Source organism: Salvelinus fontinalis, chromosome 35 (genome assembly GCF_029448725.1).
Source record: "Salvelinus fontinalis isolate EN_2023a chromosome 35, ASM2944872v1, whole genome shotgun sequence".
In the NCBI taxonomy this organism is placed as follows: Eukaryota; Metazoa; Chordata; class Actinopteri; order Salmoniformes; family Salmonidae; genus Salvelinus; species Salvelinus fontinalis.
The window spans coordinates 40,759,423-40,785,117 of record NC_074699.1 but is presented as its reverse complement, the minus strand read 5'-3'; positions in this window follow the sequence as shown (position 1 = coordinate 40,785,117).

Genomic DNA, 25,695 nt, shown 5'->3' with positions numbered 1-25,695 from the left:
AATTCAAGCATCTATGATGTGTTTGCCATCTGGACTCTTTTTTCCCAGGCCTCCGTAGTTGATGATCCATGATCCTTTGCAGACCTCGGTTCACCGTGTCCTTAGTGATTGCTCCACTGCTGCTGGGTTGAGTTACCTTGCATGCGCAGCTTAAATACTCACAAGTACCTCGCACACCCCCCCTTTCCAGTCTTGAGTCTTTCACTCTGACACCAAGGTTCCACTCTAGGACAATGGGTTAAAGAAGAAGGTAGGCGGAGGTCATGTAGTCAGTGGTCATGTAGTCAGAGGTTATGTAGTCAGAGGTCATGTAGTCAGAGGTTATGTAGTCAGAGGTCATGTAGTCAGTAGTCATGTAGTCAGAGGTCATGTAGTCAGCTGGCTCTTGTAGTCCGAGGCCTCCATGTTGTCAGAGGTCATGTCCTCTGCACAGTCCTCGTTGTCACGTAGTCATGTAGTCAGTGGCTCCACTGTAGTCTGAGGTTGATGTACCGTGCAGCCCAGCGTCATGTAGTCACAGGTCACTGTCGTCCGGGGGTCCTGTCCAGTCTTGAGGTCATGTAGTCAGCGGTCATGTCGTCAGAGGTTCCACTGTAGGTCAGATGGGTCATGTAGTCAGAGGTCATGTAGTCAGAGGTCATGTAGTCAGAGGTCATGTAGTCAGAGGTCATGTCAGTCAGAAGTCATGTAGTCAGAGGTCATGTAGTCAGTGGTCATGTAGTCAGAGGTCATGTAGTCAGAGGTCATGCAGTGATACAAAGCGGGGTTTAAAGTAAGGTCCTTCTTTCAGAATTGCTGTATAGCCTGCTATTAAAACATTGTAAAGTCATTTTACAGAGGACTTAAGACTTCCTGTGCTTGATTCCATTTACGAGACTTCCATCCTATACAGATTAACACAGCCATCTTGTTCATGGGCATCAGCCCAGAGCATGTGCTGCGCAGACGCACTAATCTCCGCGCGGGATGGATTACCTAGCCACAAATCAATGATTAGATTGACACATCTATATCATAAAGTTGGGGAGAGCTTTGCAGCGGCTGCTCTAAACTGATAAAAAGGCTTTACAGTAAAATGCATTAAGGTCTGCCTCTCCCTCTCGTGGGGAATTCGAGGAGGGAATTTGAATGAGGCCTGTCTGTGAGTAACAGTTTTCTGGTTTTGGTTAATCGGGTGGGAGAATGGGAGCGATTTGACTCGGAGAGCAAAAAAACCCATTGGTTTATAAACGTGCCCTGATTAGTGTCACATTACGACTGCATCCATCACTCAGATCAACAACTTACATATCCCAACATTCCTGGCAGGGTCCATCTATAGAGACTCTCCCTGCTCTGTCTATCCTCACACTTCCTCACCATCTTAATGAGAGCAACCTGTGGTGCAGTGAGATGAAGCAGATCGCTCCAGCTAGTCGATGACTGGCTCTGGCTGAAGATTCTTCTGTGTGATAGACAGAGAATGATTAATGAGCACACTGAATGCAACACGGCCGGGAGATACTCCATAAATGTGTCTCTTTTTCTGGCTGTTCTGTTATAGAAGCTGGCAGAAACAAAGAGGTCTGAAGATCGACCCAGGTGGGACTCTCCCGCTGCTGGGCTGCATCAGTCTTCTCCGTCAGCATGACAGCTAACAGGTGGCTGCTTCAATGAGATGGATGTCTGAGAGAGGAGTAGACTGCAAAACACTCCGCTGAACGACAACGCAGCCTGGATTCGTCTTGTGTTAATGGCGCTATGAACACAATGTAACATCTACCCCCCTCTGCGACTCTGTTATCATCATCATCATCACTCAGCGGCTAATTATTTCAGCTACCCGTCCGGAATGTCTAATGTCATATGTTGACAGAACTGTTGTTTGCTTTTTCAGGAATTCCTCTGCGTGAAAACATGAATGCTGTTCTGTCTCTGGGGGAGTTGTAGAGACTCTTTTCAATACTGAACCAAACCCCTGTAGGTTTGTCTTCAGTAGTCTGTAGGCAGTCTCAAAGGTGAAGAATCTGTTAAGCGATTTGACAGATTGGAATGTAGTTCATTTCACAAACATAAGCTACTCTCAATGAAATTCAACATGGAACACAGGCTGCTCTCAATGAAATTCAACATGGAACACAGGCTGCTCTCAACACAATTAATCATGGAACACAGCCTGCTCTCAATGAAATTCAACATGGAACACAGCCTGCTCTCAATGAAATTCAACATGGAACACAGGCTATTCAATGAAAATCAAATCAAATTGTATTCGTTTTGCATTACAGTTATCGCAGGTGCAGCAAAATGCTTATGTTTCTAGCTCCAACAGTGCAGTAATATCTAGCAATACAATAACAATGCACACACAGCCCAAAAGTAAAAAAATAACAAGAAATTAAGACATGTCAGAACGAGCAATGTCAGAGTCTGCAATATATATATATAATCAGTGTAGATGAAGGGGAGGATACAGGTTAAAGAAGCATTTTTAAGCCTTGGAACAATTGAGACATGGGTTGTGTGTGTGCCATTCAGAGGGTGAATGGGCAAGACAAAAAATGTAAGTGCCTTTGAACGGGGTATGGTAGCAGGTGCCAGGTGCCAGGTGCAGTTTGTGTCAAGAACTGCAACGCTGCTGGGTTTTTCACGCTCAACAGTTTCCTGTGTGTATTAAGAATGGTCCTCCACCCAAAGGACATCCAGCCAACTTAACATAACTGTGGGATGCATTGGAGTCAACATGGACCAGAATCCCTGTGGAACGACACCTTGTAGAGTCCATGCCCTGACGAATTGAGGCTGTTCTGAGGGCAAAAAGGGGGGGGGGGGGCACAACTCAATATTAGGAAGGTGAATGGTGTGTATAGATATTATGGACAGTATATGATAGAACAAGTGTGTACAGCAGTAGTTATATAGGATGAGCCTTGACTAGAATACACTATTTACATACACTGAGTGTTAAAATCAGTAGGACACTAAGAATCTAGAAGCGTTCCACAGGGATGCTGGCCCATGTTGACTCCAATGCTTCCCACAGTTGTGTCAAGTTGGCTGGTAGTGGATCTCTACTCCAAATAGCTTGTTCCATCTCCTCCCACAGACGCTCAATTAGATTGAGATCTGGTGACTGGGCAGGCCACTGCAGTAAGCTGAATTCACAGTCATGTTCTTTGAACCATTCCTGGACAATTCTATCCCTGTGGCATGGGGCATTATCCTGCTGAAAAAATCTATTCACTGTTGGAAACACTGCTGCCATGAAGGGATGCACCAGGTTGGCAATGATGTTCAGCTATCCTGTGGCATTCAAGCATTGCTCCACTTTTATCAAGGGGCCCAATGTGTGCAAAAACACACCCCCCACACCATCACACCACCTCCAGCCTGCAATGTTGACAAGCGGCATTATGGATGCATCTACTCATGTGGTTTTCTCCATACCCTAGTCCTCCCATCAGCGTGAAACAGCAGGAACCAGGATTCATCAGACCAGGCAATGTTTTTCCAGTGTCCAATGTTCTCATTCATTAGCCTAAAACAACCGCAGTTTCTTGTTTCATGGTGAAAGAAGTGGAACTCTGTAAGGTCGTTGGCTGACATACCCCATTAGTGTCAAGGTACGATGAGTTGTGCACTCTTCTTATGGGTCTTCAGTTGACTAACTGTAGCCCGTCTGTTGACTAACTATAACCTGTCTGTTGACTAACTATAACCTGTCAGTTGACTAACTATAACCTGTCAGTTGACTAACTGTAGCCTGTCAGTTGCTCTGCACAATTCACGTCAGCCTCCTTTGTCCTCTTTCATCAATGGCACATTTTTGACCACTGGCTTGCCGTTGGCTGGATGTCCTTTGGATGGTGGACCATTCTTGATACACATGGGAAACTTGAGTGTGAAAAACCCAGCAGCGTTGCAGTTCTTGACACACTCAAACCGTTGCTCCTGTTTAACAGTACTGCTTCCTCGCCCCAAACTGTCCTTGAACCAGGGACCCTCATCACACGTCGACAACAGTCACCCTCGAAGCATCATTACCTATCGCCCCACAAAAACCTTAGAGCAAGGGAAAGAACTACTTGAAGGTCTCAGAGCGAGTGACGTCACCGATTGAAACGCTACAAGCACGCACCACTAACTAGCTAGCCATTTCACACTGGTTACATCTGGCACCTACTACCATACTCCATTCAAAGGCACTTCAATATTTTGTCTTGCCCTTTCACCTCTTAATAGCACACATACACAATCCATGTCTCAATTGTCTCAAGGCTTAAAAATATGTTTTACCTGTCTCCTCCCCTTCATCTACGCTGATTGACGTGGATTTAACAAGGGACATCAATAAGGGATCATATCTTTCACCTGGATTCACCTGGTCTGTCTATGTCATGGAAAGAGCAGGTGTTCCTAATGTTTTGTACACTCAGTGTACAAAGTGGGTAAAACAGTATGTAACCATTATTAAAGTGACCAGAATTCAATGACTATGTACATAGGGCAGCAGTCTCTAAGGTTGAGGGTAGAGTACCGGGTGGTAGCCGGCCATTGGTGACTGTTTAACAGTCGGATGTCCTGGAGATAGAAGCTGTTTACCTGTCTATGGATCCCAGCTTTGATGCACCTGTACTGTCTCCACCTTCTAGATGGCAGCGGGGTGAACATGCTGTGGAAACATAGGCTACTCCTATTCAACATGGAACATAGGCTACTCCCATTCAACATGGAACATAGGCTCCTCCCATTCAACATGGAACATAGGCTACTCCCATTCAACATGGAACATAGGCTACTCCCATTCAACATGGAACATAGGCTACTCCCATTCAACATGGAACATAGGCTACTCCCATTCTAACATGGAACATAGGCTACTCCCATTCAACATGGAACATAGGCTACTCCCATTCAACATGGAACATAGGCTACTCCCATTCAACATGGAACATAGGCTACTCCCATTCAACATGGAACATAGGCTACTCCCATTCAACATGGAACATAGGCTACTCCCATTCAACATGGAACATAGGCTCCTCCCATTCAACATGGAACATAGGCTACTTCCATTCAACATGGAACATAGGCTACTCCCATTCAACATGGAACATAGGCTACTCCCATTCAACATGGAACATAGGCTACTCCCATTCAACATGGAACATAGGCTACTCCCATTCAACATGGAACATAGGCTACTCCCATTCAACATGGAACATAGGCTACTCCCATTCAACATGGAACATAGGCTACTCCCATTCAACATGGAACATAGGCTACTCCCATTCAACATGGAACATAGGCTACTCCCATTCAACATGGAACATAGGCTACTCCCATTCAACATGGAACATAGGCTACTCCCATTCAACATGGAACATAGGCTACTTCCATTCAACATGGAACATAGGCTACTCCCATTCAACATGGAACATAGGCTACTCCCATTCAACATGGAACATAGGCTACTTCCATTCAACATGGAACATAGGCTACTCCCATTCAACATGGAACATAGGCTACTCCCATTCAACATGGAACATAGGCTACTCCCATTCAACATGGAACATAGGCTACTCCCATTCAACATGGAACATAGGCTACTCCCATTCAACATGGAACACAGGCTACTCCCATTCAAAATGGAACATAGGCTACTCCCATTCAACATGGAACATAGGCTACTCCCATTCAACATGGAACATAGGCTACTCCCATTCAACATGGAACACAGGCTACTCCCATTCAACATGGAACATAGGCTACTCCCATTCAACATGGAACATAGGCTACTCCCATTCAACATGGAACATAGGCTACTCCCATTCAACATGGAACATAGGCTACTCCCATTCAACATGGAACATAGGCTATTCTCAATGACATTCAACATGGAACATAGGCTACTCCCATTCAACATGGAACATAGGCTACTCCCATTCAACATGGAACATAGGCTACTCCCATTCAACATGGAACATAGGCTACTCCCATTCAACATGGAACATAGGCTACTCCCATTCAACATGGAACATAGGCTACTCCCATTCAACATGGAACACAGGCTACTCCCATTCAAAATGGAACATAGGCTACTCCCATTCAACATGGAACATAGGCTACTCCCATTCAACATGGAACATAGGCTACTCCCATTCAACATGGAACATAGGCTATTCTCAATGACATTCAACATGGAACATAGGCTACTCCCATTCAACATGGAACATAGGCTATTCTCAATGACATTCAACATGGAACATAGGCTATTCTCAATGACATTCAACTTGGAAGTGTCATCTTCCATACATCTACAACAGCAACATTTTCCACTGAATGATGTGAGGTTCACAGTGGCACAAATGTGCTATTCCTAGATAGTCATATCAGGGGACATTGACACATCAGTTCCCCCTACCTACCTCTCTCCCTTTCTCCCTCTCCCTCCTCCTGTTCCTCTCTCTGCCAGTTAGAGTACCTGCTCTGCTCAGATTACAAAGCCTGTGTCAAAGGGCCAGCCCCTCAGGCTAGCTGTAGCAGAGATGTAGTGGCTGTCTCATCCAACCATTCCACTAAGCATTTGGGCCTGTAACATACCAGAGTGCATAAAAAATATACCACATTTAGAATTGTGGGCGATATATGCAGTCAGTACACCATCAGAGATACATACCTGCACATGCCTCATCTCAAGGGCAACACATTTACATAACTTCATTGTATTTGACTTGACTTGAACAGTTTTGATCAATAGAGTTTAGTCTCAATCAAAAATAATGTGGGTGTTATTTTAGCTTTCCTTCTCTGCCTAACCACCCAAAACATGAATGTAAAAAAAAGAGGACTCAACCAGGCAATTCCTTACCATGCCACCTCATTCCCCCTTGACAGGGAACTCTACACTGTACACCTCCCTACCAAATCCCTCTCATCATCCCATCTTCCCTCTCCTTTGACCATATGCCCAGTCCTCCTCAAATTGTTCTGTTTTGAAGGTAATATAGAATATTAATTCAAGTTCAGACCTTGGTGGGAGTGCAGTCATTATGGTATGCTGTACACGGGGTGGGGGGGTGGGGGTGAATAGAGCCAGGGAGAGAAACACTGGAGTGACCCTCGCCACCTTCACCTCCTTTCATCATGGCTGCTGTACACTACCAAGCGCTCCATTACCCAGCATCCTCTCTGGCTGACGGATGGTTAATCGATGTTCCTATGTGGATGAAAGAGGGATGGGGGTGATGGAGGGGGTGAGGTGAAGTGAGATGAAGGAGATGAGGCTGTGGAATACGGTGCAGCTGACAGAGAGCTTTGATGCTGTTTGATACCAAGTGCAATAATGCAGCATTACTTTATACAAACCAGATTTAAGGTTTGTTGGATTGCAAAAGCAATGCTTAAATTTAGCCTGAAAAGATTTGGCTCTAATATCAATCATATGTACATATGTTTTATACCACACACCAGGTGGATCTTAGGCCAGGTGTATTCAGTTACTTACTCAACCCACCCCAGGGTAAAAAATTATTCCCAGCCTGAAAAAACTGCCTCTGGACCAAAGGGTTTCTCCTAAACAAAATTCTCTATCTTTTCTGGTGAAAATACACATGGACACCTCTATTTAAAAGACCAGTGATAAATTAGAGATACTTTTTACAGATAAACAACAGCCAAAAGATAGATTTGGCCCTCTGTTTGATTGGTTAAAGAAGTATGTCTGTTGGATTGGTTAAAGAAGTGTATTGACTTCAAGGTTTGTTTGCTTGGTGTATGGCAGGACGTAAGTGGGTACGTTCACTGTGAACCCTGCCAGCGGTATAACAGATCTCTCCAGCAGGATGTTCGGGGGACGTTCACTGTGAACCCTGCCAGCGGTGTAACAGATCTCTCCAGCAGGATGTTCGGGGGACGTTCACTGTGAACCCTGCCAGCGGTGTAACAGATCTCTCCAGCAGGATGTTAGGGGTACGTTCACTGTGAACCCTGCCAGCGGTGTAACAGATCTCTCCAGCAGGATGTTAGGGGTACGTTCACTGTGAACCCTGCCAGCAGCATGACGGATCTCCCCATAATCAAAACCATTCAAAATGCATAGTTTACATTATCCTCCCGTGGATAGAATTAGGTCACTTTCAAGTGGTCAAAACTATGATTCCCCCACACACACACGGCAAGTTACGACAGAAAAATAATAAGGAATGTTTAGCTTTTGAAGAGGAAGGAGCTTTAGAAAACATCCTTGTTTACATGCCGAACTGAATTGCTTGACAGCCAAGCAGCCAAGCTGTGAAAAACACCAGTGTTTACATGACTTCTCCTGACCAACAGCAGTTGTCCGCCCTTTGGATAACTTACAGGTTGACTTGAGCTTTCTCGACAATTCTGTTTTTCTCTTGTAGCCTACAATTGGCCCAGTTAGATAGGGTGGCGGTGCTGCAGAATCTTATCTGTGGGGAGAAATAGATGTGTTGGGCACCCTGTGTAAAGACTCACTGCCTGGGGTTTAATACCTGTTGAGTGGACAGAGATTTACAAAGGTGAACGCTGAGATCACAGCTTAATGTCACAGTGAGCTCTCCTGCCTGGCTAACCACTAACCGCCCCGCCAGGCAGCTGTCGGAGTCAACTCAAGGTCCACCTGAGTCTGTTCTGTTGGTTGGAGGCTGGACAGTTTGTATATCTCCTGAACTGACGAAGAACATGCTGGTCATAACACTGTGGAGTGTAAAGGTCACTTGGAAGAGCAGCAAACTGTATTGTTTTCTTTTGCTATTCTTTCCATATCCAGATGTGGCACAGCAACTGGACAAAAAAGCTAAGCAATGCCTTTCTATGTTTTATCTCAGAATTTAACAGGTTATCTACTAATACTGTACTATCATTAACAATTAGGATGACTGATATCGATTCCATGATCTATTCCATACAGCCCTTTGGAAATGTGATATGGGTCACAGCTGTTCTGAGCACTTATTTCAAATGGGAGATGTTCAGAAGAAACCAATGCTGTCTTTTTAACTGTCGTCACCCACATGTTGCAGTAAAGACGGAATAACTCCGTCATTCATTAGGGTGTTTCCAGACGAGGCACCCTCAGGTGATCATAAACTCCAGCCTGAAGCTCTAATTCAGAACCTCTTCTCCACTAGACTCTCTGGCCCTCTCCACCTCTCCTTGACCCCTATCTGACCCGATTACCCTCCTCTCCTCAGTAAGGTTTACACCATGTCCTAACCCGTTAATGAAAGGCAACTTTCAAACGGTCTCTACTTTTCCAAATCAGTTTCTTAACAACTTCTTTGGGACTGGGGGGCATATATTGAGTAGCTTGGATAAAAAGGTGCCCAGAGTAAACTGCCTGCTACTCAGTCCTAAAAGCTAGACTATGCATATAATTGGTAGATTTGGTTAGAAAACACTCTGAAGTGTCTAAAACTGTTTGAATGATGTCTGTGAGTATAACAGAACTCATATGGCAGGCAAAAACCGGGGGAAAAATCCAACCAGGAAGTGGGAAATCTGAGGTTTGTAGTTTTTCAAGTCATTACCTATTGAATATACAGTGTCTATGGGGTCATATTGCACTTCCTAAGGCTTCCACTAGATGTCAACAGTCTTTAGAACCATGTTTGATGCTTCTACTGTGAAGGAGGGGGGAATGAGAGCTGATTAAGTCAGGGGTCTGGCAGAGTGCCACGAGCTCAGTCTCGAACGCTCCCGTGAGAGTTAGCTGCGTTCCATTGCATTTCTACAGACAAAGGAATTCTCCGGTTGAAATATTATTTAAGATTTATGATAAAAACATCCTAAAGATTGATTCTATACTTCATTTGACATGTTTCTACGAACTGTAATATGACTTTTCATCTGAACTTTCGCCTGGACTTGCCCGCGCCTCCTGAGTTTGGATTTGTGTACTAAACGCGCGAACAAAAGGGAGGTATTTGGGACATAAATTATGGACTTTATCAAACAAAACAAACATTTATTGTGGAACTGGGATTCCTGTGAGTGCATTCTGATGAAGATCATCAAAGGTAAGTGAATATTTATAATGTTATTTCTGACTTCTGTTGACTCCACAACATGGCGGGTATCTGTATGGCTTGTTTTTGTGTCTGGGTGCCGTACTCAGATTATTGCATGGTGTGCTTTTTCCGAAAAGTTTTTTTGAAATCTGACAAAGCGGTTGCATTAAGGAGAAGTTTATATATAATTCCATGCATAACAATTGTATCTTTTAGCAATGTTTATTATGAGTATTTCTGTAAATTGATGTGGCTCTCTGCAAAATCACCGGATGTTTTGGAGGCAAAACATTACTGAACATAACACGCCAATGTAAACTAAGATTTTTGGATAGAAATATGAACTTTATCGAACAAAACATACATGTATTGTGTAACATGAAGTCCTATGAGTGTCATCTGATGAGGATCATCAAAGGTTAGTGATTAATTTTATCTCTATTTCTGCTTTTTGTGACTCCTCTCTTTGGCTGGAAAAATGGCTGTGTTTTTCTGTGACTAGGTGCTGACCTAACATAATCGTTTGGTGTGCTTTTGTCGTAAAGCCTTTTTGAAATCGGACACTGTGGCTGGATTTACAACAAGTTTATCTTTAAAATAGTGTAAAATACTTGTGTGTTTGAGGAATTTAATTATGGGATTTCTGTTGTTTTGAATTTGGCGCCCTGCAATTTCACTGGCTGTTGTTGAATATCCCAGCAAGGTTTTAAGCAGTGCTTTTAAGTTTCTTAAACTGGGTAAACGTCTGCAGAGGTATTTATTTCTAAAAACCATATTTCCTTAGAAGGTGAGTGTCTGAATGTTTTCAATAATGTGCAATCTTCTCACATATAGGGAACAGTAATTTAGCGACTCTGAACAAGTGAACATTCATACATTGATTTGTTAGATGCTGATGGGATAAGTGCCAGCAAACCCTGGAGGTGTTTACAGTTGTTATGGTAACTCTGAACGAAAATTTAAAACTGTCACGGATCCCTCCGGGAACTGTGTGATTACGCACACCTGGTCCCTATTTCCCATTTATTAGTAATTGTATAAGTGTGCCCTTTGTTTACCATTGTCCTGTCGATTATTGTTCCAATGTCCGTTGGTCGTGTGAGTACCTGTGCTATGTTGTTTTGGCTTTCGTGCCACGTGTATTGTGCAGATGATTACGGGTCTCGTCCCGAGTGATAATCATTGTGCAGTTGTGTATTTATTCGAGGTACTCCGCTATCTTTTTGTGGGGTTTCTACTCTGTGTTTTGTGTATGTGTTTGTTTGGTCTTCGTCCCCGTGCCTTTACATGGTACACTGTAATTTGGGTAAATAAAAAACCATTCATGCGCCTGTCTCCCGACCCTTTATAACAGTGTGACAAAAACGAACAAAATCAAATTTCCCTCTGAAATGATTCTCTGGAAGGTTTCAATAAGGTGTTAGTCATACAGAGGAGTGCAGGTAGAACATCTTCCAAGAAAATCCTCTCAAGGACATGGTTAAATGTAATCTTGTCCCCTCACTATGTTAACCTTCCAAGGCATTACAGGAACTAATGTTCAGTTTCCTCCACTTTCACTCCCACAGAGTAATGAATGGGCATGCATGCTACAGAGGGAAACATTAGGAGCAGCATTATTGACTATCACTCGCCCTTTCACATACCATTCACATAACATTCAATACTGAAAGGCAGCGTCTATGTGTAAGAGGCAGCAAGGCCAAACCCACTGGGCACACTACGTCATTTAAACATGGATAATTGGGTAATATTTGGTTGAGACGTTGACCAATGAGATCACTACCTATATTTACCCACTCAAAAACGCAGTCAAAAGTTAGTTGAATTTCCAATGTGTTATCACTATGCTTTCAACCATCTTAAAACCTGTTTGGGCTGCAAGCTGAATATCGAAAAAACTGGAAAATGTGTGCACATTTTCAAACGGCCTCCTAAGAAACTTTTTATTTTCCAATATGCATATATTTACTACTGTTGGATAGATAACAGTCTATAGTTTCTAAAAAGGTTTGAATTGTTTCTCTAAGTCGAACAGAAATATTTTTACAGCCATTTTCCCAGCCGAATTGAGATTTCCAAAATGCGATGTGTCTCTTTAAGACCTTCTCTATAAAAGGCCCTTTGACTTGGGACCATAGAAACACGTCACACGCCTTCGTCAGGCTGTAATGCGGAAGTGAGAATTGAAAGGAGTCGAATATCTCGTCCATGGACTGAATAACACACCTTCTTGTGAGACCTGCGCAGTTAAAAAAAAATTCCGGGCGCGAAGCAGAATTTGGTCTCGGCTTCTGGAACAAGGTAGATAACGGTGAATATGATCTCTGACTACGATATTATTTGATACATGTCACAAAATCATCCTAAAGTATGTTTTTTCAATATACTTTAATTATATTATTGCAATTTATTCTGGACTTTAGATGTGATACGACGGAAGAATTTTTTGAAGAAACGCTGAGTAGCGCCGCAATGCTAATGTGCTTGCTAACCAAAGAGGGAAATAATTCGTTCTGGAACCCAACTAAAGACTCTACTGGACATTGGACCCCGTTACAACATTCTGATGGAATATCAACAAAGATAAGACCCAATTTGGGATGCTTTTTCATATATCTGTTGAGCTGTGCTGTGCTAACTGGGCTAACTGTGCTAGGCTAGCGCTTGACCAATGCTAGTGCTGACTTATGCTAGCTTATGTTGTTAGCTAATATAACGATATATTGTGTTTTCGCTGTAAAACACTTCAAAAATCGGAAATGTTGGCTTTATTCACACGATATCTGTCTTTCATTAGCTATCCACCATATGTTTTTCTGAAATGTTTTATGAGGTGTAATTAGTAGCCGACGTTGGTGTATGTATTTTCTCTGGCTACTCCCGTCTGGATTCAGACTCTAGCTATGTGTTAGCATTTTTGGGTAGCATCAATGTAAAACTGATTTATAGCTAAAATATGCACTTTTTATGAACAAAACATAGATTTATTGTGTAACATGTTATATGACTGTCATCTGAGGTAGTTTTTTCTGGGCTCTTTAGGTTGGTTTTAGTTTATTTCGGTTGGCTTGTGCATGCTACTTGAATCATAATTCATACTTCATAATCATATCCATACGTGTCTGTCCACTTTTGTATTTGGTGGTGAGCTAACATAAATATATGTGGTGTTTTCTCTGTAAAACATTTAAAAAATCGGACATGTTGGCTGGATTGACAAGATGTTTATCTTTCAAATGCTGTATTGGACTTGTTAATGTGTAAAAGTTAAATATTTTTAAAAAATAGATTTTGAATTTCGCGCCCTGCAGCTGTTGTCATTTTCGTTCCGATTTTGGGCTTGCACCCCAAACAGGTTAAAGCACAACCAATGGAAAAACAATGTCTGATTTTGGGTTTAGTTGTCACCCAAATGTCTATCAATGCGCGTTCAACCATTTAAAAGCACAGCAAAGTTCAAATGGGAATAGTTTTGTTTATTTGCTGTGTACAACAGATTAATGTGATATCCATAGGTGGCTGCTGAGGGGAGGACGGCTCATAATAATGTCTGGAACGGAGCAAATGGAATGGCATCAAACCATGTGTTTGATGTATTTGATTCCATTCCACTAATTCCACTCCAGCCATTACCACGAGTCTGTCCACCCCAATTAAGGTGCCCCAAACCTCCTGTGGTTTGATATCGCTGTGCTTCATCTAATACAAGGTTTCCCAACCTCGGTCCTCTGGACCACAAGGGGTGCACCTTTTATTTTTTGTCCTATCACTACACAGCTGATTCAAATGATCAAAGCGTGATGATTAGTTGAATCAGGTGTGTAGTGCTAGGGAAAAAGCCTAAACGTGTACCTCTTGGGGTCCCGAGGACCGAGTTTAGGAAACCATGATCGAATAGCAGAACCAAATGATCTGGATTGCAGTTGAGATTACATTAAAAGGTACATGGTGCAAGTGATCAATACTGTTGTAGATTCTGGTCAGATTATTACAGGAATTGTGAAGATTTCCACAGACCTGCGATGACCTATTCATGCTATCTTGAACATATACACTTTATATGATAACATAAGACATTTATAGTTACACTAACTTCAAAATGTGGCCGTAGATGTGTTACTCATTTTAAAGTTGAATGTTACATTAGTTTGTAAGATAGCCTTAACTTTAGGCTATTTACAGTCTTACAAAAGTAATATGGAATTGTGTTTGGTTGACAATGAAAACAAATGTGATCATTCAAAGGAGACTGCGGCTAGTTCCATCTGAGCCACTGGTTTAATCACATTCCTTAACTGTTTATTTTTGGTTGAGTTGGAGACATGAATCCAACAAAAATTTCCTAACTTTTTGAAAAGTTAATAGGCTATTTATTGTATTTAAAAAGTAGCAATTGTTTGAATAAAACAATTCCAGTTTACAAATTAATAAGTGATATGTTGGAGTCACGTCTCCATCTCAACCAAAAGTTATAGAATAGGACTAAATCAAATTTCAACTTTAAATAATTATTTGTAGACAAACTGGAATTAAAGCCAGACTACATGGTACAGATGAAACTATCCAAGCAGAAGATACATCGCCTTCAAATGGTGATATTTGGTTACAATGACAAACAAACGCAATTCAATATCACTAAATATCATTACATGTTTAAGTGGAGATTTCTCAACAATCATTCTCATGATAGCATATTGGTAATAGTCAGTGACATCATAGCTAAGCAGGGCTGGGCTTGGTTAAAACTCTGGATAGGAGACCAAAGGAATAGCTGTAGCGAGATCAACTCTCCAGTAGGAGGTGCTGCCCAGCCTATAGTTTTATTCCTTAAAGTGGATATAGCGTTGAAAATCTGATGTTGTTTAAAAGGTACAAATATTATATATATTATACAAGGTTTGTCTGTTGAAATTTCACCTTCAAAACAACTTTGACTTTTTTCAAATCTAACATATTTTCCACGTCACAAAAAGTTAACAAATTACATCGAAAAAACATTGACTCTACCAGTTTCTGCCCAGTGGGTACCTATCATCTTCACAAAATTTAAGCAATAGGACATTACAGAGAGATCCCAAGATATGCATCATTGGACCTGTGGTGAATAGTACTGCAAAGATAAGGGAGAAAAGTTCAGTTGAAATCATTCAGGGAAATTTGCAAAAAGATAAAAGTGGCTAACATCAATATCTCAGTGACATAAAGACATATGTTTATCCTACTGCAAAAGAGGGATCTTTCAAATCCATGCAATTAATATGTGGGCAGCGTTTCAATGAAGGTGACACCTGATCTAAACGGAGAGAAGACAATCAGCTGTAACAGTCAGACCATTTGTCTGTAAACACTGGAAGCCTCCATCATGAAACCTGTAAACAATGACATGTTAGATGTGATAAACACGCAGGTAATTAGTTTGTCAGCACAACCATGACAAGCCTTGTTCTAATAGAGCACAATATCAGAAGTCACGTCCTCTCCCTGTGTGTGTGTGTGTGTGTTAACACCCTGAGCCCTGTGTATGGGATCATGCTGGGGTGCGCCCTGGGCCCTGTGTATTGTAGCAGACATGATGTGTAACAGGTGTATGGGTGAGAGAGGAGGAGACGTCTACAGCTGTCCCTGCAGATACAGGTCATGGCCTACCCCATCTGCCTTCCCCACTACCCCCTGAGCCCCCGAGCGCCCTGTGTGTGTGTGTGTGTTAGGGAGAGTGGACGTGTGTATGTGGTGTGTTTGAGAGAGAGAGGGAAAGAAAGAGTGCCTAGTGTGTGTGTGTGTGTGTGTGTGTGTGTGTGTGTGTTTCAGAGACCAGACGTTGGTTCCCTCACACTCCAGCCAGGGCTCAGCGCCTCTCCCTCTGCCCTCCAGCATCCCACAATCCCCTTCCACCTGCCCCGTCCACCATCGATAACCCACAGGCACACAAGGAGGCGGGACTCACACTGGCTCTGCCATGTGTCCATTTAACAACTCACCATCATGGCCCATAGTCCCGCTTTGGCCTGCAATACCAAGTCCCAAGTAAATCTCAGTGAAACAAATCTATTGAAATAAAATTCTTAGGGCAAATGTGTTGTGAAATTAATAGGTGGCCTATATTTGTAATGGGGAAATATAATCTCCCCCTGACTGATTGAATTTGTTGAATGCCTGGCTCGTGCATTCAAGCAGGCCCTTATTTGTTCTAGTCTGAAGTGAAATTACAGTCCATCGGTACTCATTCCTCGTGTTATTTCTTTTTTCAATATTTTCTCTGCATTGTTGGGAAGGGCCCGTCAGTAAGCATTTTAATGTGAGTCTACACCTGTTGTTTACCAAGCATATAACAAATACGATGTGATTTGGTAAGATGTTATTGCTGGCGATATGCCAAAAAGAGTCAGAATGATCTGTTTTAAGTGGATCCATCTTACGGTGTATGTCAGCACTAAGTAGTTTTCATTGTCAAACACGCACAGTAAATAAACTGGATGGTACTTTGTGATAGATCAAGTTACACACACCACTCTCTTACTATGACGGAGTTGAGGAAAGGTAAGCTGAATAACCTTGCCGCTTCAAATCTTGTCAAGCCTGTATTGTCCAGCCTTTCCCCACCAGGGCTTCTGACAAGAAGTTGATTGACAGGTGAACCACAGATTATCATATCCAGTCAATGTGGACCCCATTAGCTCTGGCTGATGGAAAACAGAGATGCTAATTGGTTCAATGCAACACAATGCCTTCTGGGTAATACCACAATGGCAACATGGGAGAGAAAATGAATCAGTTGAATTTCCCTCTGGATTAGATTGGCTCTGCTGTCAAAAAAAGGGACTTATGAAAATGTTGATGAAATAAAGTTGTACGATCAGTAACTCAGTACTTTGATCCTTAAACCTAATCTGAGTGTTTTGTCTGTCTATCTGTTGTGAAGGCTATATCACAGATACAAAGCTGACATCGCATCATGAAAGTAAATGTATACACATCTGATGATATACTTCTCTGCACACAATATGACAAGAGAACATAGAATGAGTCTAGACTTAACAAAAATGGGACTGGCTACCCAAATACATCCACACATGTAATACATGTGTAATTGGGAGCCGAAGGAGGAAGTGAATCTCGTGGACAGCTCTCAGTTCTAAAACCCAGAGACGTTTTGCCTGGAAAGTACAGCATCGATGGATCTGATTTTTTAAATACGTTATTGCCTTTATTTTGATCCATTAAATGAGAGAAAGTCACGTCATGTTTGGTAAAAAAAAAAAAATGACGATAGGATGACTTATCCATTTGAAAAGATAATCGTTAATGCAATGACAACAAGCAAAACGTGTCTGAGCTTTAGGATGGACAGCTGTCTTAGCTGCATAACAAGACGTCACGTGTCTGAGCTTTAGGATGGACAGCTGTCTTAGCTGCATAACAAGACGTCACGTGTCTGAGCTTTAGGATGGACAGCTGTCTTAGCTGCATAACAAGACGTAACGTGCTCTTCCTGCTCACTATTACTATCATTGACTACTGCTCCCTATTACTATCATTGACTACTGCTCCCTATTACTATCATTGACTACTACTCCCTATTACTATCACTGACTACTGCTCCCTATTACTACCACTGACTACTGCTCCCTATTACTATCACTGACTACAGCTTCCTATTACTATCATTGACTACTGCTCCCTATTACTATCACTGACTACTATTCCCTATTACTATCACTGACTACAGCTCCCTATTACTATCATTGACTACTGCTCCCTATTATTATCATTGACTACTGCTCCCTATTACTATCACTGACTACTATTCCCTATTACTATCACTGACTACAGCTCCCTATTACTATCATTGACTACTGCTCCCTATTACTATCACTGACTACTATTCCCTATTACTATCACTGACTACAGCTCCCTATTACTATCATTGACTACTGCTCCCTATTACTACCACTGACTACTGCTCCCTATTACTATCGCTGACTACTGCTCCCTATTACTACCACTGACTACTGCTCCCTATTACTATCATTGACTACTACTTCCTATTACTATCGCTGACTACTGCTCCCTATTACTATCATTGACTACAGCTTCCTATTACTATCATTGACTACTACTTCCTATTACTATCACTGACTACTGCTCCCTATTACTATCACTGACTACTACTTCCTATTACTATCATTGACTACTACTTCCTATTACTATCACTGACTACGGCTCCCTATTACTATCACTGACTAGTACTTCCTATTACTATCATTGACTACGGCTCCCTATTACTATCATTGACTACGGCTCCCTATTACTATCATTGACTACTGCTTCCTATTATTATCATTGACTACGGCTCCCTATTACTATCATTGACTACTGCTCCCTATTACTATCATTGACTACTACTTCATATTACTATCCTTGACTACTGCTCCCTATTACTATCACTGACTACTACTTCCTATTACTATCATTGACTACTGCTCCCTATTACTATCATTGACTACTACGTCCTATTACTATCACTGACTACTGCTCCCTATTACTATCATTGACTACTACTCCCTATTACTATCACTGACTACTGCTCCATATTACTATCATTGACTACTGCTCCCTATTACTATCATTGAATACAGCTCCCTATTACTATCATTGACTACTACGTCCTATTACTATCACTGACTACTGCTCCCTATTACTATCACTGACTACTGCTCCCTATTACTATCACTGACTACTGCTCCCTATTACTATCGCTGACTACTACTTCCTATTACTATCACTGACTACAGTTCCCTATTACTATCATTGACTACGGCTCCCTATTACTATCATTGACTACTACGTCCTATTACTATCACTGATTACTGCTCCCTATTACTATCACTGACTACTACTTCCTATTACTATCACTGACTACAGTTCCCTATTACTATCATTGACTACGGCTCCCTATTACTATCATTGACTACTACGTCCTATTACTATCACTGATTACTGCTCCCTATTACTATCACTGACTACTACTTCCTATTACTATCATTGACTACAGCTCCCTATTACTATCATTGACTACAGCTCCCTATTACTATCATTGACTACAGCTCCCTATTACTATAATTGACTACTACTTACTATTACTATCATTGACTACAGCTCCCCATTACTATCATTGACTACGGCTCCCTATTACTATCATTGACTACAGCTCCCTATTACTATAATTGACTACAGCTCCCTATTACTATAATTGACTACTACTTACTATTACTATCATTGACTACAGCTCCCCATTACTATCATTGACTACGGCTCCCTATTACTATCATTGACTACGGCTCCCTATTACTATCATTGACTACTACGTCCTATTACTATAACTGACTACTGCTCCCTATTACTATCACTGACTACTATTCCCTATTACTATCACTGACTACAGCTCCCTATTACTATCATTGACTACAGCTCCCTATTACTATCATTGACTACAGCTCCCTATTACTATCATAGACTACAGCTCCCTATTACTATCATTGACTATAGCTCCCTATTACTATAATTGACTACAGCTCCCTATTACTATAATTGACTACTATTTCCTATTACTATCATTGACTACTACTCCCTATTACTATCACTGACTACAGCTCCCTATTACTATCACTGACTACAGCTCCCTATTACTATCACTGACTACTGCTCCCTATTACTATCACTGACTACTGCTCCCTATTACTATCATTGACTACTACTTCCTATTACTATCATTGACTACTACGCCCTGTTACTATCACTGACTACTATTCCCTATTACTATCATTGACTACAGCTCCCTATTACTATCACTGACTACTACTTCCTATTACTATCATTGACTACTGCTCCCTATTACTATCACTGACTACTATTCCCTATTACTATCATTGACTACAGCTCCCTATTACTATCACTGACTACTACTCCCTATTACTATCACTGACTACAGCTCCCTATTACTATCGCTGACTACTGCTCCCTATTACTATCATTGACTACTGCTCCCTATTACTATCATTGACTACTGCTCCCTATTACTATCATTGACTACAGCTCCCTATTACTATCACTGACTACTGCTCCCTATTACTATAATTGACTACAGCTCCCTATTACTATCGCTGACTACTGCTCCCTATTACTATAATTGACTACTGCTCCCTATTACTATCACTGACTACTGCTCCCTATTACTATTATTGACTACTATGTGTCACATTTATCACAGTAATGGTTAATGATCACACCAGCTACCACCGGTTAGTAAATGACAGGGATATTCAACTCTGACCCTAGCAGGTCTGGAGCCTGCTGCTATCCTGTTCTATCTGATCATTAAATACACCCACCTGGTGTCCCTGGTCTAAATCAGTCTCTGATTAGAGGGGAACAATGAACAACTGCATTGGAACTGGCTTCCAGGTCCAGCGGTGAGTTTGAGGGGTATATGACATACCCCATTCCAACCTGTGGAATAGATAACCTGTTGAAATATGCACTTATTAAGCATTTCTAGATATACCTATTTTGCACTGCTAATGTCGTACAACTCTTAAATACAGCTCCCCTTAACTAAAGAGTAACCTTGTCTCATAATATACACATGGGCCCTTAGACCTCTCTTGGCCTCGGATCATTACACTTCAGTCAATTACCAGATGCTCTTATCCAGAGCGACTTACAATTAGTGCATTAATCTTAAAATAACTAGGTGAGACAACCCCACATCACAATCGAATCAGGTACATTTTCCCTCAAAGTATTTATCAGCAGCATGCTAGTCTACTGGCTGTGGTGTTCTGTGTGCAGCAGCATGCTGGTCTACTGGCTGTGGTGTTCTGTGTGCAGCAGCATGCTGGTCTACTGGCTGTGGTGTTCAGTGTGCAGCAGCATGCTAGTCTACTGGCTGTGGTGTTCTGTGTGCAGCAGCATGCTGGTCTACTTGCTGTGGTGTTCAGTGTGCAGCAGCATGCTAGTCTACTGGCTGTGGTGTTCTGTGTGCAGCAGCATGCTGGTCTACTGGCTGTGGTGTTCTGTGTGCAGCAGCATGATAGTCTACTGGCTGTGGTGTTCTGTGTGTAGCAGCATGCTAGTCTACTGGCTGTGGTGTTCTGTGTGTAGCAGCATGCTAGTCTACTGGCTGTGGTGTTCTGTGTGCAGCAGCATGCTGGTCTACTGGCTGTGGTGTTCTGTGTGCAGCAGCATGCTAGTCTACTGGCTGTGGTGTTCTGTGTGCAGCAGCATGCTGGTCTACTGGCTGTGGTGTTCTGTGTGCAGCAGCATGCTGGTCTACTGGCTGTGGTGTTCTGTGTGCAGCAGCATGCTGGTCTACTGGCTGTGGTGTTCTGTGTGCAGCAGCATGCTGGTCTACTGGCTGTGGTGTTCTGTGTGCAGCAGCATGCTGGTCTACTGGCTGTGGTGTTCTGTGTGTAGCAGCATGCTGGTCTACTGGCTGTGGTGTTCTGTGTGCAGCAGCATGTTAGTTCCTTACTGGCTCACCAGGCCAGCAGAATGTTGATGGATCTCCCCAGGACTCTCTCCACACGCCGTCTGCAGCCCGCTGGGTAATGGCTGTTAGGCCTCTAAGTGCAGTCCCACTCTATATCCTTATGAAGCTTAGTCAGAGAGAGAGAGGAGAGGGGAAAGAGGAGAGAGAGGAGAGAGGAGGGGAGAGAGAAGAGAGCGAGGGGAGAGAAAAGAGAGTTGGGAGAGAGAAGAGAGAGAGGGGAGAGGGGAGATAGGTTGTGTGTGTGTGTTGTAAGCACATGCATGTGTTAATGTGTGTGTATGTATATACTGTATGTGTTAGAGAGAGAGGTGGAATGATAATGATGTATGAAACCTGCATCAGAGGTCATCTGTTTCAATAAAGCCCCGAGCCCCTCATCCGGCTGCATCCTAATTAACCAATAAAGGACTGCCGCTGGTTCACAACTCCTACTCTCTCATTTCACAGCCACACAAGTAAATGGAGGGGGATAGCTTATTCAGAGAGAGAGGGAGAGAGAGAGAGGGAGAAAGGGAGAAAGTGAGAGAAAGAAACTAAGGGAGGGAGAAGAGAAGCTTGCGCCAGATTTCTTATTAGCCTGAAGTGAAATAGGATGTGGAATAGATTTGCCAGGAAGAGGACTGTCCAGAGCTCCACTGAGAGCTGCATTAGAGGAGATGAGTGGAAGGGGGGGGGGGGGGGGGGGGGCACACTATCATTTGCTCCATCTGTACAGCTCATCCTAGCTGTGAGCTCCTGGAGGAAGGAGGAGGACAGAGGAGAAAGGCCCGGGTTGGCTTTGTGCATGGAACTTGCTCCAGCACTTCTATACAATCATCTACGCTGGGAGTGACTTCACACATGGTTGTCATGGTTCTTCGTAGCTCAGTCAGCTGTGTGGGACATAATATGCTTGTAACTTAAGTTTCCTTAATGGATATTTGGATTCGGAACTGTGTAACCAGACATTTTTGTAGATATGCGGTTTGAGCATACAACGGTACTGGAGGATGTCACGGTTCTTTATGAAAGCATTTTCAGGCCAGAAAAGACAGTCTTCATTAAAAGGTTATTTTTTAATCTCTGTGTATTGATTGTTGCCTACCACACAAACAGCCAATGCAGATGAATAAACATTTGACCACCTTAGTGTGATAAAAGTGGCCCATGCTTAATTCAGATAATGATTGTTGGAAAGAAATAGATTCAATGAAGAACCGTAATGACATGCTTGGTCATCTAGCTCTGCCCCAGCAATGTTATTCCGCCCCAAACCGGCATTTGTTACTGGCTCGTCTTTAAACGCTGTAACAGGAAGTTTAAAACAATGCAATGACTGCTCTGGGAGCAATTAACGCCATGGGTTAGTCCTGATTGATGACCTATTGTAACACACACGCCAGGACACACACACTACACACACACACACACGACCCCGTGGTGTGCATGTTCATGCACATAAATGTGTACAAACATGTACACACAGAAACACACAAACTTGTACGCTACGCATTGTAACGGCTCTCTTTCGGTGAGTGAGTTGACCAAGGCGCAGCGGGTTGTGAATACATAATGAACTTTATTTAACAAGACGAAACTAAACACACGAAGAACACTTTAATAATTTTACAAAACAACAAAACGAACTAGACAGACCTAAACTATGAACTTACATGAAACGAGGAACACATAAACAGGAACGACCGAGACGAGACAGTACCTTGTGGTGCAACAAACACAGACACAGTGACAATCACCCACAAACAAACAGTGAGAACACCCTACCTTAATATGACTCTCAATTAGAGGAAAACGCAAAACACCTGCCTCTAATCAAGAGCCATACCAGGCAACCCAAAACCAACATAGAAACGGAAAACATAGACTGCCCACCCAAAACTCACGCCCTGACCATCACACACATAAAAAACAACAGAAAACAGGTCAGGAACGTGACACACATGCACTTTTTCATGTACACACACCAGATACAAGGCTTCTCCCAATAATAAACAACATCCTTACCTCCTACTATGTCTGTAGTGAATCATTGCTGTACTGATACACACACAATCTACTGCTGCAGGTTGCCTTGTCTCAACAATGTCAGGGCTACAGGCTGTTGACACGTCTGTCATCTATCACCTGGACATATAAAATGAGACCTGGCTGTATCACATTCCTAAGCCAGTGATGTCATTGTCCCATTGATCCAGAGACAAGAAAACAGCCAGGCCAGTTTTCCATTATTCACTGCTTGGTGCTCCAAGGCCAGACGACCACATCTCTCTACTCACTCACTGCATCCATAAATAAAAACACACCCCGGAGAAGTCAACTTCTTCCTTACCTCAAGTGTTCTCACGATTCAGAGCACGAGCTGCAATGTCCTCTGTTCTGTCCTATACCTCACCTCACCCACAAGCACTGAGCTCGCTGAGCTTGGATATTTTATGAGTCAGTACTACTGTCTGCAGCCACCATTTTGGGAAGTAGCCAAAAGTGACTTTGGATTTGGAGTAATTGGTAGAGATCAAGCTAGGAATTATCAGTGCCTCTCTTGGCACATTTATAACATAATACAGCATGCACAAGTCACGGTCTGACATATCGTTGACTTAGAGACACATCTAGCCTAATTAAGATGCAATTAAGCTGATAATTGAGTGTCTTCAGACGAAGCAATACCTGGTTGTTGGTTGATTCTTATAGCCAGTCAGATCAATGTGACTTAAATAAATCATTGAGTTTCTTCATTCCTTTCAATCATTTTGTTGAATATGATGTGCATGTCTCTGAAATCTGTAGAAGCTTATTTATGACAAAATGTCACTATGTCGTTGTAGCTTCTGTTATCCAGTGTTCAGACATGTACTGTACATATTGGTGTCTTGTAGAATAGATGGTGTCTGTTCCGCTGGTGTTTGAGATAGCTGCTGTCTGCAACCGACAGACTCATTATGACAACACTTGTTCTCCACTCAAATTGGCCAAACAACAAGCCTAATAAGAAACACCATTAAGCCAACAGCCCAGTGGAGAGAAGACAAAATACAAGAAGAATAACATGCTAAATACAAAATTGGCAATTTCTGGTATCCTCTGGAAAAAAGGAACTTGTCAATTTCTCCTAATTGCACAGTATCAGCAGGAAACTGTCAAGTCATATCCAAGATGGAGATATCTGCTCTTAGAGACCATTGCCAGGGACAGAACTGTGGAGAAACATAATTTATATGAATTCTCCACTGTTAGTGTTTCTACTCTACTCTGAAACACAATTAGTGTGTCGGTCTTTAATGTATTTGCAAATAAAGAAATGGTGGTGTTATGTTGCCTATCAGAATATGATGATAGAACAGTGTCATATTCTGTTATGTTCAGGTCATTGATAATGCATTGTGGGGCCTTGTTGGGATTAGTTTTTATCGAGACCATAAAGACAAACATTACGGTTGTGTATTAATACCATTATTATTCCTCTTGACCATAAAGTATTGGAAAAGCATGAAGCACATGTAGTATTCTTGTCGCAACTCAAACTGATATCTGAATATCAATACTCCTACCATACAGTGTACATGTCAGTGCTCTAACCACAGGTCCATCATTACTGGTGTGTTGTGATATTGACTTCTTCTCCGGGGTAAATGATGTACATAGTCATATGGCCATAAACACAGATTCGTTCAATCCAAAACTGACCCAATCAAAGGACCATCAAAGTCCAGATGAATAGTGTCAACAGTTAAGGACTATATAAGGGTGCTTGCCTACGGAGCTGTGAGGGGAACGGCACCTCAGTACCTTCAGGCTCTGATCAGGCCCTACACCCAAACAAGGGCACTGCGTTCATCCACCTCTGGCCTGCTCGCCTCCCTACCACTGAGGAAGTACAGTTCCCGCTCAGCCCAGTCAAAACTGTTCGCTGCTCTGGCACCCCAATGGTGGAACAAACTCCCTCACGATGCCAGGACAGCGGAGTCAATCACCACCTTCCGGAGACACCTGAAACCCCACCTCTTCAAGGAATACCTAGGATAAAGCAATCCTTCTGCCCCCCCCCCCCCCCCCCTTAAAAGATCTAGATGCACTATTGTAAAGTGGCTGTTCCACTGGATGTCATAAGGTGAATGCACCAATTTGTAAGTC